At 34.1% G+C, this 16,674-nt stretch overlaps 1 long non-coding RNA gene, 2 other non-coding genes and 2 pseudogenes across 3 annotated transcripts; 3 read left to right on the top strand and 2 right to left on the bottom strand.

Annotated features, from left to right (window-relative positions):
- Positions 1–3,547: 3,547 nt before the first annotated feature.
- LOC131603304 (uncharacterized) lies at positions 3,548–9,195 on the bottom strand. The gene is made up of 4 exons (XR_009284284.1): positions 5,153–9,195; positions 4,567–5,026; positions 4,107–4,261; positions 3,548–3,972 (listed from the first exon to the last, which is right to left on the bottom strand). It is a non-coding gene; the product is annotated as an uncharacterized LOC131603304 (long non-coding RNA).
- Positions 5,432–5,627, top strand: LOC131608281 (U2 spliceosomal RNA). The gene has a single exon (XR_009285556.1). It is a non-coding gene; the product is annotated as a U2 spliceosomal RNA (small nuclear RNA).
- LOC131608529 (U1 spliceosomal RNA) lies at positions 6,889–7,049 on the top strand. Its single transcript, XR_009285782.1, has one exon. It is a non-coding gene; the product is annotated as a U1 spliceosomal RNA (small nuclear RNA).
- Positions 8,350–8,503, top strand: LOC131608297 (U2 spliceosomal RNA; annotated as a pseudogene).
- A 1,573-nt stretch (positions 9,196–10,768) lies between the features above and the next one.
- Positions 10,769–13,449, bottom strand: LOC131605777 (protein MET1, chloroplastic-like; annotated as a pseudogene).
- Positions 13,450–16,674: the final 3,225 nt, after the last annotated feature.

The following is a 16,674-nucleotide window of genomic DNA, read 5'->3' as shown; positions in this document are numbered from 1 at the left end:
TAGATCACTGTCCAGACCAGCCCACGAGGAGATTTTGCAGACTCAGCAGGCTCAAATGGACCACACTCAGGATGTTCTTCCTCGGTGTCGTGAGATAGCTAACATGGCGCGGGCAGGCATTGCCGATGGTTTATTCCCTGAGGGGTCTGTTGGCCTTCGTCTAGTGAAGGGTATCATTAGGGTGGCTGGGGAGGCATTTTTGTACCGTAGAAACCGTACCAAGACAGGCGGGGCACTCGACGGTAGAGGCAAAGTAGCCAGCAGACGACGCGGTGGACGTAGAGGCGGAGGCAGGGCCTGAGGCAGCAGAGAGGCGCAAGATGATGTCTGACACACACAGTAGTGATGCTTGTGATTTATTCGATATATGTATTTTGATTTCATTTATGTACGAGGTTTTGATATATCTATTCAACATTATTACTCGATGATTTATACGATGTGTTTTTTTGGTGTCCTATTTACTATTGCGTTTAAATTGCATTATTTTAATTGACTGTAATTGAGATTTCCATTGTTGTTATAAAAATTGAGTTATGGAGTCAAATGTATGTCATTTGAAAATTTAGCAGACTGTTCCGTAGATGCATCTACGAAACACTCTGTCTAAACACGTTCTGTAGATATACCTATGGAAAGAAACAAATTTTTTGAAAAAAAAAAGTGTTATGCATCTACGGAAGTAGAGGAAAAAAATTGAAATTTCTCCAGGTGGGTAAGAGATTCAAAGGGTGAATTGAGATATTCACTATATTTTTTATTTAATAATAATATTGGATAGATTTTTTTTATCAACCATATTTTTCATATGTATTTATTGAAATGTGATGATAGCAAATCAAAGAAATATTGATGTTATTAATATGGCGATAAATATTTGGAAATCTAATATTTAAGGAGATACAAAGTTGGATTAGTGACATATTCAACTTAAACATGATATGAGTCATGATCTCGTTTGATTCCAATCATGGCTACTTATTATATTTGGAAATGAATAAAGAGGGACTCATCTTAGGGTTCTGATACAGTAAAAAGCTGGAAGGATTTCCTAACGTGACACTTTTATTAATGGTGACCGCCGCAGTAGACCACTACACATTCTCAAGAATCTTTATCGATGATGGAAGTTCTTGTGACGTCATGTATACCAACATACTTGTAAGACTGAGGTTAAATAAAGAAGACCTTATGTCCTATGAAGGAAGGACTCTCCAAATGTTCAATGACTCTGTTATTCATCCTTGACCTTGAGGTACTAAAGAATTATCAGTTTTCATCGAAAAAGGAAGAAATAAGAGAAAAATGAAGGTGTAGTTTTCATTGGAAAAAGAAGAAACAAAGAGGAAAATGAGGGTGTATTTCTTAGTGGTCCCTTGCAAAATTGTTTAAAATTGCATCTTGAGAAGGCATTTCCTTGTAGTGTTGGACGCACTAACCTCCAGTGTTCACCTAGATGAGATATCACATCTGCTTCGGCGAACTGACTGCTTTTACAGTTTTTTGGTTTCTACAATCTTAAAAAACAAAAATATCTTCATCACTTGAAGTTTGAAGGAATACTTCAAAAATCTCCACCTTGACTTAAAAGTGTTGTGATTTCAATCTACCTATCAACCACCACTTTGCTACTCTCTTCCAATTCAACATCTATTGAACAATTTTTATCAAGTTCAAGTCTTTCTTGAACCTTGATTTTCACTGCATCCATTTGTTTCTAACCACTTTTTTCTTCTTCAGTAGTCTAACAATTCAACAAGTATGTTTTTCCAACCATTTTTTTACCTCACATGCTTTTGAATGCCTCTTTGAGTTCTGCAACCCTTCAACCACATTCAAAGCATAACACCTAAGGCTGCATAATTATTTTCTTGAGATGGTACAATATCCCTCCTTACCTTATTACGTGTCAAATAATAATTAGAGGCCTATATAATTGTTCCCTCATTACTACTAGTATATATAGTAGAAACCTCCATTTCAAAATGAGTCTTCACCACCATAGTTTTTAAAAGCTTAATCACAGGTCTTTTAACATTCTTTCCTTGACAGGACTATTTTTGTTTTGTTTTGTGGAAAGGAGGGCCAAAGGCCCAAAAGAAAAAAAAGGAACTAAGCTATTACAGTACGGGGAATGGAAACCCCGACAACAACTTTCGCGATCACATCTAACAACTCATTTGGACAAACCATATAAACTTGGAGACCTATCTCATGAGACAAACTTTTGTTAGCTAGAGTAATGACGCTCTGGTTGGCTTCACGGAACACATACAAAAGGGTGATATCCCCCATCTCTGATAAACAATGCCAAATTTGATTATAAACGTCAATACCTTCTTTTACCTTGACATGATTCTTCCCTATGGCATTAGAAATGCACTTATTGTATGACAAGACTTATTAAAAGTAATACATATGTGATTACTTCTCTATTGTCAAAAAGAAAAAGAGAACGACCATAAGCATAAGCATGTGATTGTGATTCTCTCCACCTTTATTCTTAGTTGGATCCAATCCAAAGACCTAATCCATGACATCCTCAATTAAGACCAAATGAACTAGAGGACTCTCCTTAAAAGACCACACACGCGGTCCAAGCCACTATCTCATCATTAGCCATTGGATCCAATCCAACGGTCTCCCGCACTGTATGCTATGCCAATTGAGAGTTGTTTTAACCGTCCACCAAATATACCGTTCGATCATTGATCAAATAGACATTGTTGTTTCGAGTGTGTGAATATGGAATCCTTTCACATAAGGAATTTGAATTAAGAAACAAAAGGGTTAAGGTTATTATACCAAGGCACGGTTTTTTAACGATTGAGTCGGCATCGATGGAGTTTCGCGCGATTGAGGTTCTCTCTTTCCGAGACAATAAAAATTGAGATAATTTTGCAGTGGCGGAGCCAAGACCCTGGATCAGGGGGTGCAAAAGTTTTTAATAAATTTAATTTTTTAATTTTATATATATATATATTACATCATTTATTTTTTTTATTATAAATTAGTAATTTACAACATAGAATATACTTCTTAAATCTCTTTCTCTAGACTAATCAATTTATAAAGAAAAAAAGTTAAATATGTTGTTGGTCGCAATAAATATCTCAATTTTTCGCTTTTAGTCTCTAAAAAAAGTCGATTTTTAGTTCCTATAAAATCGTTTTTGCATGCAGTTTTAGTCTCTGTAGAGGGATTAAAAATGCGTGCAAAAGTTATTTTATAGGGACTAAAAATCGATCTTTTTTATAGGAAATAAATGTCATTTTTAATAATTTTATAGAGACTAAAAACATATTTAATCCAAAAAAAATTATAATAAATTTTAACCACTAAACTACTTTATATATAAAAAAAAAAAAATCAAGTACAAAGACGCAAATTTGAACTCATAACATTATATATATTGTATAATACTCAATTACTAAAAAATGAAAATATTGAATAAATTAGATGTATAAATTATTGTTCATATTAATTAAGATAAATTATAAATTAAACTATATATATATATATATATATATATATATATAATTTGGAACTTCAAATTATATATTTCATATTAACATGATGTGTCTATTAAAAGCCCAGACAAATTCTTATGATTTTAGCTTTGCTTTGTCGAAATCCTTTAGAAATCCCTTCACCGATCCTGATTATATGGACCGAAATACCTGTATTTAATACTTGTTCATAATACCCTTTTAACTTTTATTTCCTCTCTTGTTGGTCCTTGTCTTTGGTAGTTTCTGCTTTCTCCTCTTGTTTGGAATCATCATCCTATGGCTTCAGGAATTTGATATAACTAGAACCAAACCATGTTGATTGAAATCAAACCGTCCTTCGGGGAAATGTCGGTTGCCTCTTGTGACCATGTTTCTTCATTTCTTGTCCATGAATCAAAAAGGATTTTCGTCTAAAGATTTTGGATTATTGACTCCTTCAGAGCTTGTGGATCCTAGTTCCCTATTTCACATAACAACGAAGTACAACAGCAGAAAGTATCTCAAATTAATATTAGCAACAAAATAATTATTCTTATAAGGCTCCATTATAGGAAAAGTACAATAAATGCTATACAAAAAAAAATAGAATTGTACTTTAGAATAGGGTTGCCTCATTTTTGTTTGTCAGACTGGCACCGAGATGACCAAACCATGATACCACCAGCCAAACAGAACCAGAATGGCCGTGAAAACAGAACAGTCCGAGCAAGGGAAGGAAGAGCGGAGAAGAGCCTGCCAAATATCTAAACCTGTAAACATAATGAAAGGAATGATAAGTGAACTCTGTAAAGTAACATCTTCCAGTTAGAAGATCATAAAGATACCAAAAGTGTTAAGTGGACTTAATAAAGTAAATCAATATTTGACGAGGATTGTTACAAAAAACAAAGTTTGTAATGTGTTTTTTTATCACAATGAATCAACATGTGTGACAGAAATGAATCACATTCAAATTCAATTCATTAATCTTGCATGCACCATAACATGAAAAGAAAGGTAAGAAAAAGCAAATCCACATTGGGAGAGTGTATAAATTTAGACCACTATTACTTACAGTTTCATCACCACTAGAAATAACGCCATTCTCATCGGGCACATCGCAGTGCTTCGCCTTTTCATCACTTGGTTCATCATATACAAGATAAATTGTTGTCTTCTTCACAGTGAGTTCATTTGTAAGAAGTAAGAACAACCACCTTAATTTCGTTTCCCGGTTCTATATTTGATATCACTCTCCGCTACTCCACCTCGTCAAAAAATGCAAACAATGAATCTCTCTAGTAGACCTGAATGGTGTTCTTTGTGCATTTAACGACTAAAAAATTAAAACCTTCTGTTGTTGTATTGTATGGGGAAGAAGAATAGACAATGCACATGATTTGTCTTCAAATTACGCCCATCCCAATTGAGGTACTTCGAAAGTTACAGAAGACAGCTGCAGAGCTGCTATTGAAGGTTAGCCAATTGGGATGGTTGTCACCAGGAAGTAAACCAGATCCAATGGGGGGCATTTTCTGTTCAATTCACATATGTAGAAAAACAATTAGTTGAGCCCTAATATATAATCAAACATAGAGAGTATCAAAACAATTGTGTGCGACTCTTTGGCATTAACCAAGGGAAAGAGGCTGGAGAGTTACATTTGAATCTGATTCCAGGAGTTCAACAAGTGATGGTTTGAAGATAAATTGCGTCACTGTGATATCTTATCTAAACTGTTTACAAGATTCATATATAAGCTTTCAGTAAGTCTTTGATATTGAAACAATGTTAGTATGTAATTTGGAGATCTTCAAAGTAAGAAGGGAAAATGTGTTCGAATGAATCCAAAACTGCATAAAAGTCCCACCTTGGATAGTGAAGTAAGAAACATAACAAATGTCATATATAAAACACACATTTATCAAGTATTAGAACTCATACCTTTCTCGGCCTTTTGGCTAAGATCAAGTGTAGTATCTGTTCTTATCAGTTTAATATCTGATATGTGGGCCAATGGTTCACACGATATTAAATTTATTTCTTGAGGGGGAGAGTCCACCACAATAGCTTGCTATTGGGTCTCTCAAGTGTCGCTTTTGTGTTGCACTATTGCAATAGCCTGGCACACCCCACCAAACCTAGTTCAAATTTAATGACATTTAACCAGATGATCTATTTTTATGCATATGTTTTGTTTACTTCTACTGAATGCAGGGGCAAGAAATTAGTGAACTAACAGTTTAATTATTGGTGAACTATCAGACCATACTTAACCCAATGTCTGCAAGTTTGGAAAAAAACTTTATAGGATAAAATTGGCTCCAGAATATGATTTTGGGCAAAAGATTGAAATCCACAAACAACTAAGTGAACCAATTCAAGTTTTTAATAACCAACCCTTTTGGCACCATCATTCTATCAATATATTCATAAATTATCATTTCGTCTGACGATTGGTAAATAATGAAACACTACTAGAAAATTAAATGTGAGAGAATCATACTGCTAAACCATTTCCTTATGCCTATGCAAAGGGGTTATTTCTTATTAAATATTCCAATAAATGATTTGATGACATTGATTAATGATTCATCAAATTTTTCTTATAACTCCTTCAACTCTTAACTCAAACATATAGAGCTACACAATTCTCTCTACTTTATTGAAAATACTTTATTGCTACATCAAACACCCCCATCTTTAGTTACTGAGAATTAAGTTCAACCAGTGCCTAACCTTGGCATAAGATATTGGACAAGCAAGACATTGGTTAAAGTAACTATTTTCAAAAATAGTCTTGAATCTTTCTGCTTGCTCCGTCCAACTATATTTACCGTATAGACAAATGATTGTGTTATTTTTAAATTTTAGTCACGTCAACTATTGTTTTGAATGTATTTTATATACTGTGTTCAGGAACTTGGAGAATTTGTGATGTTCAGATAACATTACTCAGTCTTAAGTCAAAATGAACTGTTTCCCAATGGAGATATAAAGGAGAGAGAATGTTATAGCACTACTTAGAATGTAATACAAGTTAATTATTTAAAAGTAGAAAGTAAAGCTGAATCATACTTTCTGCAGTCCAAGTACTAAAACCACACCTTAAATTTAATCACTTTCTTTGATAAAGTTATTAACTAATTTGTTAGTGTAGTTGATTTTGTGAAATCATGTGCACCATTTGACTACACGCAGCGAAAAAACAACTTCAGCACAAGTTGGAGTTAAGTCTAAATAGTTTTCTTATAATGCAGTGGTATAGAATAGGGTAGTTAAGAGGGTGGGAAATACATTGCCAACTACTAGTAGCAGTTGAGCCCCACATCAAAAGAAGGTGAAAGGTATCGAGAGAAGCAAGAGTATAAAACAAAATGAATACGTACATTGTAACTTACTTACCTGGATGGGGTCAATGGTTGATCATGAAGGACCATGGCCTAGGATTGTGGCCTCCATTGCACTTAGGAGGGGTGCTATCCTAAGGTCTACCCAAGTGGTGGAACCTACATCATAATTTGTTGCATTGGGGGCCTGCGTTCGCGCGGCCCCTTCCTATTCTAATGTCAAATTTTGAGGGAGAATTTCTTTATCCGTTTAGGAAATTGTAACCTCTTTATCCATCTCTCAATCTAGTTAGTATCTAAGTTAAGAACCATATACTTCAATTCTATTCAACAAACAAAAGTACATTGAAGTTATTATATAAGACCCCTATGTATGGGTACTACGTCCTTTTTCTACAACCAGCAAGAATCTTCTACAACTAGCTGATACATAACATGCAACATTATAACACACAATTGCAGTTGTAATATATAAACTATAGAAGTTTACACAACTGTATGTATTTGCTTGTATTTTACCATAATATTAAGGGGCACCTTAAAATCACAACAGCTATGATATCCAGTAAGACCAACATAAAGAATCAAATAAGATGCAAGCAAAAAGTTAATATCATTTGCATATGGATCAATAGGAGGTGCAGAGGTCGTCCAAAGGCTCTTTCAATCACCTTAGCAAATGATTTGCTTAGATCTAACAAAGGCCTAGAAAACCCTTTTACTCTATAGCCCTGCAATAGGAGAGGGTTCACCCTCAGCTAATTTAGGAGCAATTAGATCCAATCCATCTATAAACAAGCATGTCTCCTCCTGTCTTCAGATCCATAAGCAGAGGCTGAAAGTGTTATGTTTTATTTACCCACTTCATAAAATTAATGCCAAAATGTGCTAAAGAAATGGTGGCAAAACACCATTATCATTATTATGAAATGCTAGGCAAAACAGATTAAGAGGACAATAGAGAAGCAATAGTTCTTTATTGAAAAACTTATGAAACAGAATGAAGGCAATTTTTAAAATAGTTAACGTTCATGCTTAAAAATAGTTCAGTAATATCGAAACTGATATTTATAAGTGAATGGAACAATGAACAAAAGAGCATTGTTAGAGCTTATATTGGAACAAATAGATGTAAGCAAGTTGCTCCCAAGAATGAATATGGCATCAAACTAATATGTTTCAGGATGAGAGAGGAGGTATTGTATATGAAGAAATTTTTAATAATTAAGCAAAATTAATGTGAAGCAAAAATAAGGAATGAGGTAAATATTGTATTGCAATCGATATATGCATTACATGTGATGTTGTCAGGTAGGCAAATGGAAGTGATGAGAATGAGTTATTAATGTAATTGAGATGTGTTAGCAAGTCTTTAGTTATGAAAGGAAAGGGAAATAAATGTCCAAGTTGCTGCATAAGAGTTGTATAAGAGTCCCACCTCGGTTAGTGAAGGAAGAAACATAGTAGATGTCAGATATAAAACACACAGCTAGCATAGTTTTCAACTCATACCTTTCTCGGCCTTTTGGCTAAGATCAAGTGTAGTATCTGTTCTTATCAGTTTAATATCTGATATGTGGGCCAATGGTCCACACGATATTAAATTTATCTCTCAAGTGTTGCTTTTGCGTTGCACTATGGCAATAGCCTGGCACACCCCACCAATCCTAGTTCAAAATTGTAAATCTTGATAATAGAATCTCTTTTCTTAAATATATGTTTAAATTTCTTTAGAATTGACGAGTTGGATTCTCTCCATTTTTTCTATAACTATGTTAGAACCTTATTTGATAGGCCTATTTTGAACCACTTGTTAAACATATGGAAAATCCACTAAAAACTTCACAAAGTCGGAACTTTAAGAGAGGTTTAATATTGTTTACTTTCCTTTTTTTGAAGGTGTTTGAAAGAGAGAGAGATGAACTCCATATTGCTGTAACTGAATTCTGTTATTCATTATATTGATGGTTACAATAGATGACACTTGTTATTTATATGGATAACAAGTGACCTGAGATAGCAGGTAAACACTATGTAAACCTACAGGTATATGGATAACAAGTGACCTGAGGTAGCAGGCTAACACTATATAAACCTACAGGTATATGGATAACAAGTGACCTGAGATAGCAGGTAAACACTATATAAACATACAGGTATATGGATAACAAGTGACCTGAGATAGCAGGTAAACACTATAAACCTAGCAGGATAACAAGTAACCAAATTACTCACAACATATATATTGGACCCAAATGCTTGTAGTAAAATGTCATAAATACTGATTGTATAAATAAAACATGAGATACTTTTGAAACTAAAAACAGTGTATTGAAATTTCTTGTTGAAAGCATTATCAAAACATACCTGGAGCAATATAACGATGTGTGCCTGCAAAAAAGCGATAACTCATCTGAGATTTTTCAGCAAACCTTGCAACACCAAACTCAGCAATTTTTGCCTCATAATCTTCGTCAAGGCTCAAGCAAGATGCTGCTATGAATAACAGGTGGAAAACAATCATGGTGCAAATAGCAAATCCCTGTTGCACCTCCCAATGCAATTTTATACCTGTGATTCCAATTCTCATCTTTTATATTTCTATGAAGTGCCTCCAAAAGATTACCATCTGGCATATACTCAAAAACTAAGTATATTTCTAAATCTGATTTTCCATAAAATCTCCATTTCTGCAGCTAAAATCCTCTAACTGCTTCACAACCACTACCATCCCGTTTTTCTTCAACGTGATTCGATAAACCTTTCTGTTACCACCATGGCTGATTAAATTATCTTCATCCAGATGACTTATTTCATCAGCATCAAAATCCACTTGGTGAAAAGATGCTAGTTTCCATTTTATTTACTTGCTTCCTTTTGACATTTTTGTAACATGCTTGCTCTTTGAATCATGGAGCTTCTACACATCAAAACCGCAGCAATGAAGATAAAAACAATGACCAAGAGCATTACATATTTATAACCAAAGAGAGTTCTTCTATGACCATGATCTTTATAACAAATCATAATTTATTGAACTTTTTGGAATTTTCTCAACACATGAACTTTTCTTTCCAACAAAAACAGCACTGTGGATGTTGAACATTTTGATTCAGTCATATCTCAAACATTATGGATCAAATATAAAGCACACTGTTTTACTTTTCAAAAAAGAATAAAATGGCACCTGATGTAATGTACAATAACATGTTCATACAATCGTCACTAAATTAGGCCTCCAATTACCTTCTTTGAGCATGAAATGATATCACTAATCTCAAAGTGTATCAAAGTCATATTCAAAATGTTGAGATTAATCATCGTTCTAATGAAAGTGATTATTAGCCATTAGTCATGACTATAGGTAAAAAGTCATTTAAGTTGCTAAATAGATTATTTGAAAAGCTTTTAATACATTGTTAAAAGTGGCTAAATGGGTTAATTGAAAAGCTTATAATGCATTATTAAAAGTAGCTAAATGGGTTATTTGATCAGTAATCTCAAAGTACTAAAGTCATATATATTCAAAGTTTATTCTTCTCAAAAATATTAATGCAGTATTAAACTCCACAAAAAATAATACAAGGAAAAGAATATAACATGATCAAACCATGTCCAAGTAACATTACCATGCACACTCTTTTTTATTCAAACTACGGGTGGCAAATTGGATGGACAACAAAAAAGAGGCTTGAGTTTCAAGTCTCCCATACATGTCTTGGGGTCAGAGTGAACCAAAGAAACAACATATAATAAAATAGAGGGGAGAAAAAACTATTGAGCTGTGATTGGTGTTATTAAAAGTATTAATGGAAATGGACGATTTTATTAATCATAAGCTTCTTATTCATATACTAGTACATAAAACAAGATACTGCAAAGGTGGCAACAAAAAATTGAGACCTACAATTAACTACAAAATATACATGGTGAAATCAAATGTGATGGAATCATATTGCTCAATCAATTCCTTAGAGCTAAACCGATTGTTTTCTTGTGTCAACGTAGAGGGGTAATTTCTTATTAAATATTACAAAAATTGATTTAATGGCATTCTCATTGATAAATGATTCATCGAATCTTTTCAATAATGGGTCGAATTCCAGGGATGCCCTTGCATTTGCAAGGTCAAGATCAGTTCTGATTATCTGTTAAACAGCAACAGCATTAAGCAGCTTATTTAGCAAATAAGATACTGTAACTTGTAAAGTTATAGTTATTACCTTAAAGTCTTCAAAACCAGAATTTAGAGCTTCTTCAAGTGTAGAAAGTGCAGCTTGAATCTGTTTGAAAAATTGATTACTTTATTAATATATAGATTAGGTTAAACACATAGAATGTCAGGAGGACCCTATTTAAGAACAACAAATTAACCTGGCTGTGTTTGAATAAGCTTAGTACTCTTTTCTATAATACTTTTCTTAGTTTCTGTAATCAATATCAATGAAGTATATTGTTGCTTGCTGGCTGGCACCCCTAATATGAACCCAAAAAAAAGAGATGGTTCAGGGGGTATTTTTTAAGGATAAAAAATGTATGAACCCACCCCAAAAAGAGATGGTTCAAGGGGCTTGAGGTGCAGCGGCCCGTGATCCCTCCACTGTCATGAGTAGGAAGTATTCGCTGCTCTGTGAAACCAGCCTCACGCTATACCCTCCTGTCTAAGACCAACAAGACCCATGCCTTCGCACAAGTCCCGTGGGTCAACTCGCAACTTGGAGCGGGCAGGCCAGCATGGTGCAACCACCAGACCAATCTGTTGAGCCTTAGCTATGTTCCATCACATTAATGCCCCCACATGGGTCACAAGCTGGGGCTACTCAGCTCGGCGAATTAGATAGCATGTCAGACATTTATAAACACTTTCTTGTGTGATGTTCTAGCCAATGTGGGACTTAATGGATATAAATTGGTATAGTATATATACTATTAAGATGGAACATGTTATAAAACTAATCATTGAAAAGATGTGGTTGTAAAGGTTTTTTAAATGGCTTACTTTGTACCTGGTACTCCCCAACTACTTTTGACATGTTATAACACTAATACATATATAGAGGGATAACTGGTCACTCAACAAATTATCCAAAACCAATGATAAAGTAGTAGATTGCAAGACATACAATTTGTTAAGTAAACAAACATATATACCTGGTTTAGCTTAGAGAAACAACAAGCAACACTATAACTTGCCACTGCTGCTTCGTCAGGCACTGGCTTTGTTCCCAAAACTGACTAAAATTACTCTAATGCTTCCTCGTACTTAGCATTCCTTCAGCATTTAAACAAGAAAGTAATGGACATTAGGATTATCATGAAGATACCATTAATTTTTTTATTCTAATCTAGGTATACTCTTAACATATTGAATGCTTCAAAATTAAAGTTTTTTTTTTTTTGCCTCAAACTAGGCGTTGCAGATTACAATTTCATATAAGAATGTCAAGTCTATCTTGTCGTTACAAGAACCAAGTCACCAATCCTTTATTTCTTATTCTAATAAGCAATTGAGTAATAAAGGAAAATATTTACTTAATCCGTCACAACACTATGTTTTTTGTTTGTTTGCATGATTAAAAGTTCTAGACAAGAAGCAGTACTTAATCTCTATAGCAGATTGAACAAAATACTTCCATTATGAAATGTCATGGATAAGATAAATGAAGGAAAACTGTTAAAAAACGTAATAAGGACAGAAAGAAAACGCTTTTCTGAGTCGGGGGAGTCTTACTTACTTGAATTTCCCTAACTTTGTTACAAGACTAGACCAGAGTTCTTCTCAGCTCTGATGATCTACTTATCAGTGAACTCACCGCCAGTTTCTATATTTCCTCTGAAAAAGTGGAAACCAAGGTTCACAAATCCACGAGCTAAGTTCACAGTCAGGGAAACACTGCGAAAATGCATACAAAATAAACTAACCATGTTTTTTCTGCATTCTCATGAGTTACGGGCCTATTCTTTGGCGAATTGTATACATTGTTCTTCCATATTCCGCAGCCGGCCAAAATTTGGTCCCCAAAACAGCACTGCAGATGTTGAGCATGATATAATATCAGTAATTTCAAAGTAGTAAAGAATATTCAATATAAAAATCCACAAACATGAGCTCTACCTTAACGAAATAAGGCCTTATTCGGATAAACAACTTAATTAAGTGATTATCATAAAATGTTTATATGTATAGGCTATTCTCTATAACAGAAAAAAAAACTAAAATCAAACAGTCTCACAAGCTTAAATAAAACAATCCAAACAAACAAACCCTAAGCGTTCAGTTCAAATAACTATGTTGAAGATGATGATATGCTAGTACTACTGATGAAAAAGCTATTGCAAACAAGAACGTATCTAGTTGTCAGAAAATAAAATGAAGAGCAGAAGCATGGTGGCGACTACTTTATCTCCAATATAAGTTCCACCATCCCTATCTCATACTTCTCCTTCTTCTTTGGATGTTTCTGTCACAACATCAGATGAAGCTTTGAGCACAAAAAGGAATGGGTTTGATTTTGAGAAACTATAAGAAAAAGGGTTTCTTGAAGAAAACCATTCGGTTGTGGGAACAAAATAAGAGCAACTGAGAGCTCTTTGAATTTGCTACTCTCTTTACCCGCAATTTTTTTATATTTTTACAATTATATAATTAATCTATAAATCATTTATATATAAGCTAATTAATTAAAAAAAATATTAAAATACTTATAATATTTCATTTAAATTGGATTGAGAATATTTTTCCCACTAATAACGACCAAATTGATCATACATGTCACTGATTTCACACTCTCGAGGTACCATTTCTCCTAGCTCTCTGTTGATTCACATAAGATATTTAATATGAGGTCCCCAGAGCATCATCATATCACTAGATTTTCTAAGAAATTATTGTAAGTTTGTGTAGTCTTGTGTTTGCATTAACGTATTGTCGTAATTGAGTTCGTTGTCCATGTCGTTGTAGTTGGGTTATGTTGTTTGGTTGATGGAGTTATTGGTGAGCGGTATGGTCGATTGAATGACGACATTAGTGTGAAATGCTTGGTGAAAGGAAGAAATGGTTGTTGTGGTGTTTGGGAGTCATATGTTTGCTGGATGTTTTGATGTTGTGATGTTTGGGTGTTTTGACTATGGTAGGAAGTGTTGGTGCCATATGTTTCTTGGGTGTTTTGGTTATGGTGGGAGGATGTGTTGGCGGCATATGTTTGTTGGGTGTTTTGATAATAACCATGTTGTTGATGGTGGTATGCGATATGTTCTTGGTTTTGTGGTTGGGTGTGTGGCATGTATTGGTTATGGGTTTACTACAACAAATAACACTTTTTATAACGAAACTTTCACCACGAAGAATAAAAAAACAAGGGTATATGTAATGGGAGCACCTTGTTTTACGTATAAAATAATCAATTTGTTACCTCGGTTTTAACAAAAATTGATATAAATATAAGCTCATGGTTTGAGATTCGATTCCTAGTTCCTGTAATTTTATGTTTTATTTAGAAACAAAAAGGCGCATTTATTTTTTATAGATTTTTCGTCGGACATGTTGCCTCTGTTTTCTTTAAAAACGAGATAAAAACTCTTTAAGTATTTATTTTTTGGAACCAAAAAGGGGCCTTTATTTTTTATAGATTTTGTTGGACCAAAATTTGTTCAGACCTTTAAAAGGTCTTGATGATAACAAAATATTTAAAGAACAATAGGATTTTACTAATGGTTGTTCAAGTGTGCAGAATCAAAAGACATTAACCTTGATATAAATTAAGATAAACACTTAGAAGAATCATTAAGAGAGATGCAAAGTTGTTATGAATATGAAGGATCAGAACCAAGCTTTCATGCTCCGAAGAAGTCAAACTCAAGTCTCTCAGATGTTGTGCTGAAGCCTACTTGAAAATCTAAATACCTGTAATGTCTGAAAATTGGAGTCATTGGAAGAAAGCAGACACTATCATAAGGAATGAACATGCAACTTCTAAACAAGTTTCATCAACAGTTCTGAAGTCTCTGCTTCAAAGAATTATTGTCTACATCAAGTCAACAACTCTAAAAGTATTCTTGATGTAAGACATTGTCTTGATGTGATGCATGTGGAGAAAAATGTATATGATAGTTTGATTGAAACACTTCTCAACATTAAAGGCAAGACAAAAGATACTAAGAAATCCCACAAAGATATGGTTGTGATAGGTATATGGCAAGAGTTAGCCTTAAAAGAAGTAGGAAATAAAACATATTTGCCCCTAACATGTCACACTCTGTCTAAAAAGGAAAAAAAGTTTTTGTGATTGTTTGCAGGGTATCAAAGTTCCCCAATGGTACTCATCAAATGTGAAGAAACTTGTGTCAGAGAACGATCACAAATTAGTTGGCTTAAAATCTCATGATTGTCGTGTCTTGATGCAACAACTTCTACCAATGGCTATCTAATGCATTTTACCAAGAAATTTAAGGGTGACTAATAACTATAACCAGATTGTGCTTATTCTTCAATGCTATATGTAGTAAAATTATTGATCCTAGAAATTTAGATGACTTGGAACACGAAGCTGCAACTATCTTGTGCCAATTAGAGATGTTTTTCCCTTCATCATTCTTTGACATTATGGTTCACTTAGTTTTTCATCTAGTAAGATAGATTGAAATTTGTGATCCAATTTATTAACAGTGGATGTATCCGGCAGAGCGTTACATAAGATTTTTAAAGGGTATATAAAGAATCATCACTGTCCGAAAGCGTCCATAAATGACCAGAGTATGATTTTGAAAATGCTTTAAGGCTTAACAAAACAATACCATAATTTTGTAACTATGATGCAAAACAAGAAAATTCTGTCTACTTTTGCAATGGCTCGGTCTAAACTTGCCTTGGAGGAGACCACCCTCTTGGAGCGGGCAAAACAAGAGTTTGGATCCACCACACTTGTTGCTAACAATTATTCCATTGATGTTGGTTACCCTCTCAAACACTAAATTAAAGCAATAATTTCAATACTCATGCAAAGCCTAATAAAAACTTAAACAACACCGAAAACCATAACAAAGACAATGGGGGTGGTGGCAGACAACCTAGTGGTGGCTCCTGGTCTGGTAGCACTCGGAGCAACAACAATAGGGGGTGAGCACACCAGTGGTGGTGGGCAGTCGATGCAGCAACAACGGAGTCAACCACTATGGTGTTGAAAGGTAGAAAATTACAAGAAATGGGGGTTTGAATTGAGGTTTTTGAAACTAAAACTTTAAAACAAGTTGGTTATCCTGGTTCGCTTATAAACAAAGCTACTCTAGTCCACCCGCCAAGGTGATTTCGCCTCTCTCAATTGAGGTCTTAATCCACTAATCAAAATTGATTACACAAACACGAAGACTAACAGTATATGTCTTCTTGAGATCGAATCACAACTTGGTTTCTCAAGGAATTACAACAATATAACAAGTATACAAAATGTGTTTACAATTGCTTCTAAAAGCTATATCACAACTGTTATGTTTACACAAATTTTAGCACAAAATATATAGAGATAAATTGATCTTTGAAAAGGTTTAGAGCACTTTTGTTCGTATGCGTGAGACAGTTGTTACAATTCTTCTTCATTGTCCCCTTTATATAGAGGTTTAATGTCACAGATCCGTTGGGAGACACCTTTGTTGGTTTTGGAAGGATGATGAATTGAGAATAATTTCCTTTCATAAATTAATGATGTGCAATCTGGGTCATAATGTTTTCAAATGTTCCTTTCTTGATCCTCTAATAAATGTATTTATGTTGATTGTTGGGGGATGTCCTGATACTAGACGATCCACGTCTAGTATATCCAATACTTTCAATGTTGCTC

This window comes from Vicia villosa, linkage group LG5 (genome assembly GCF_029867415.1).
Source record: "Vicia villosa cultivar HV-30 ecotype Madison, WI linkage group LG5, Vvil1.0, whole genome shotgun sequence".
NCBI classification, from domain to species: Eukaryota; Viridiplantae; Streptophyta; class Magnoliopsida; order Fabales; family Fabaceae; genus Vicia; species Vicia villosa.
Note: the sequence above shows the minus strand (reverse complement) of the source record. Positions and strands in the feature narration are given on the sequence as shown.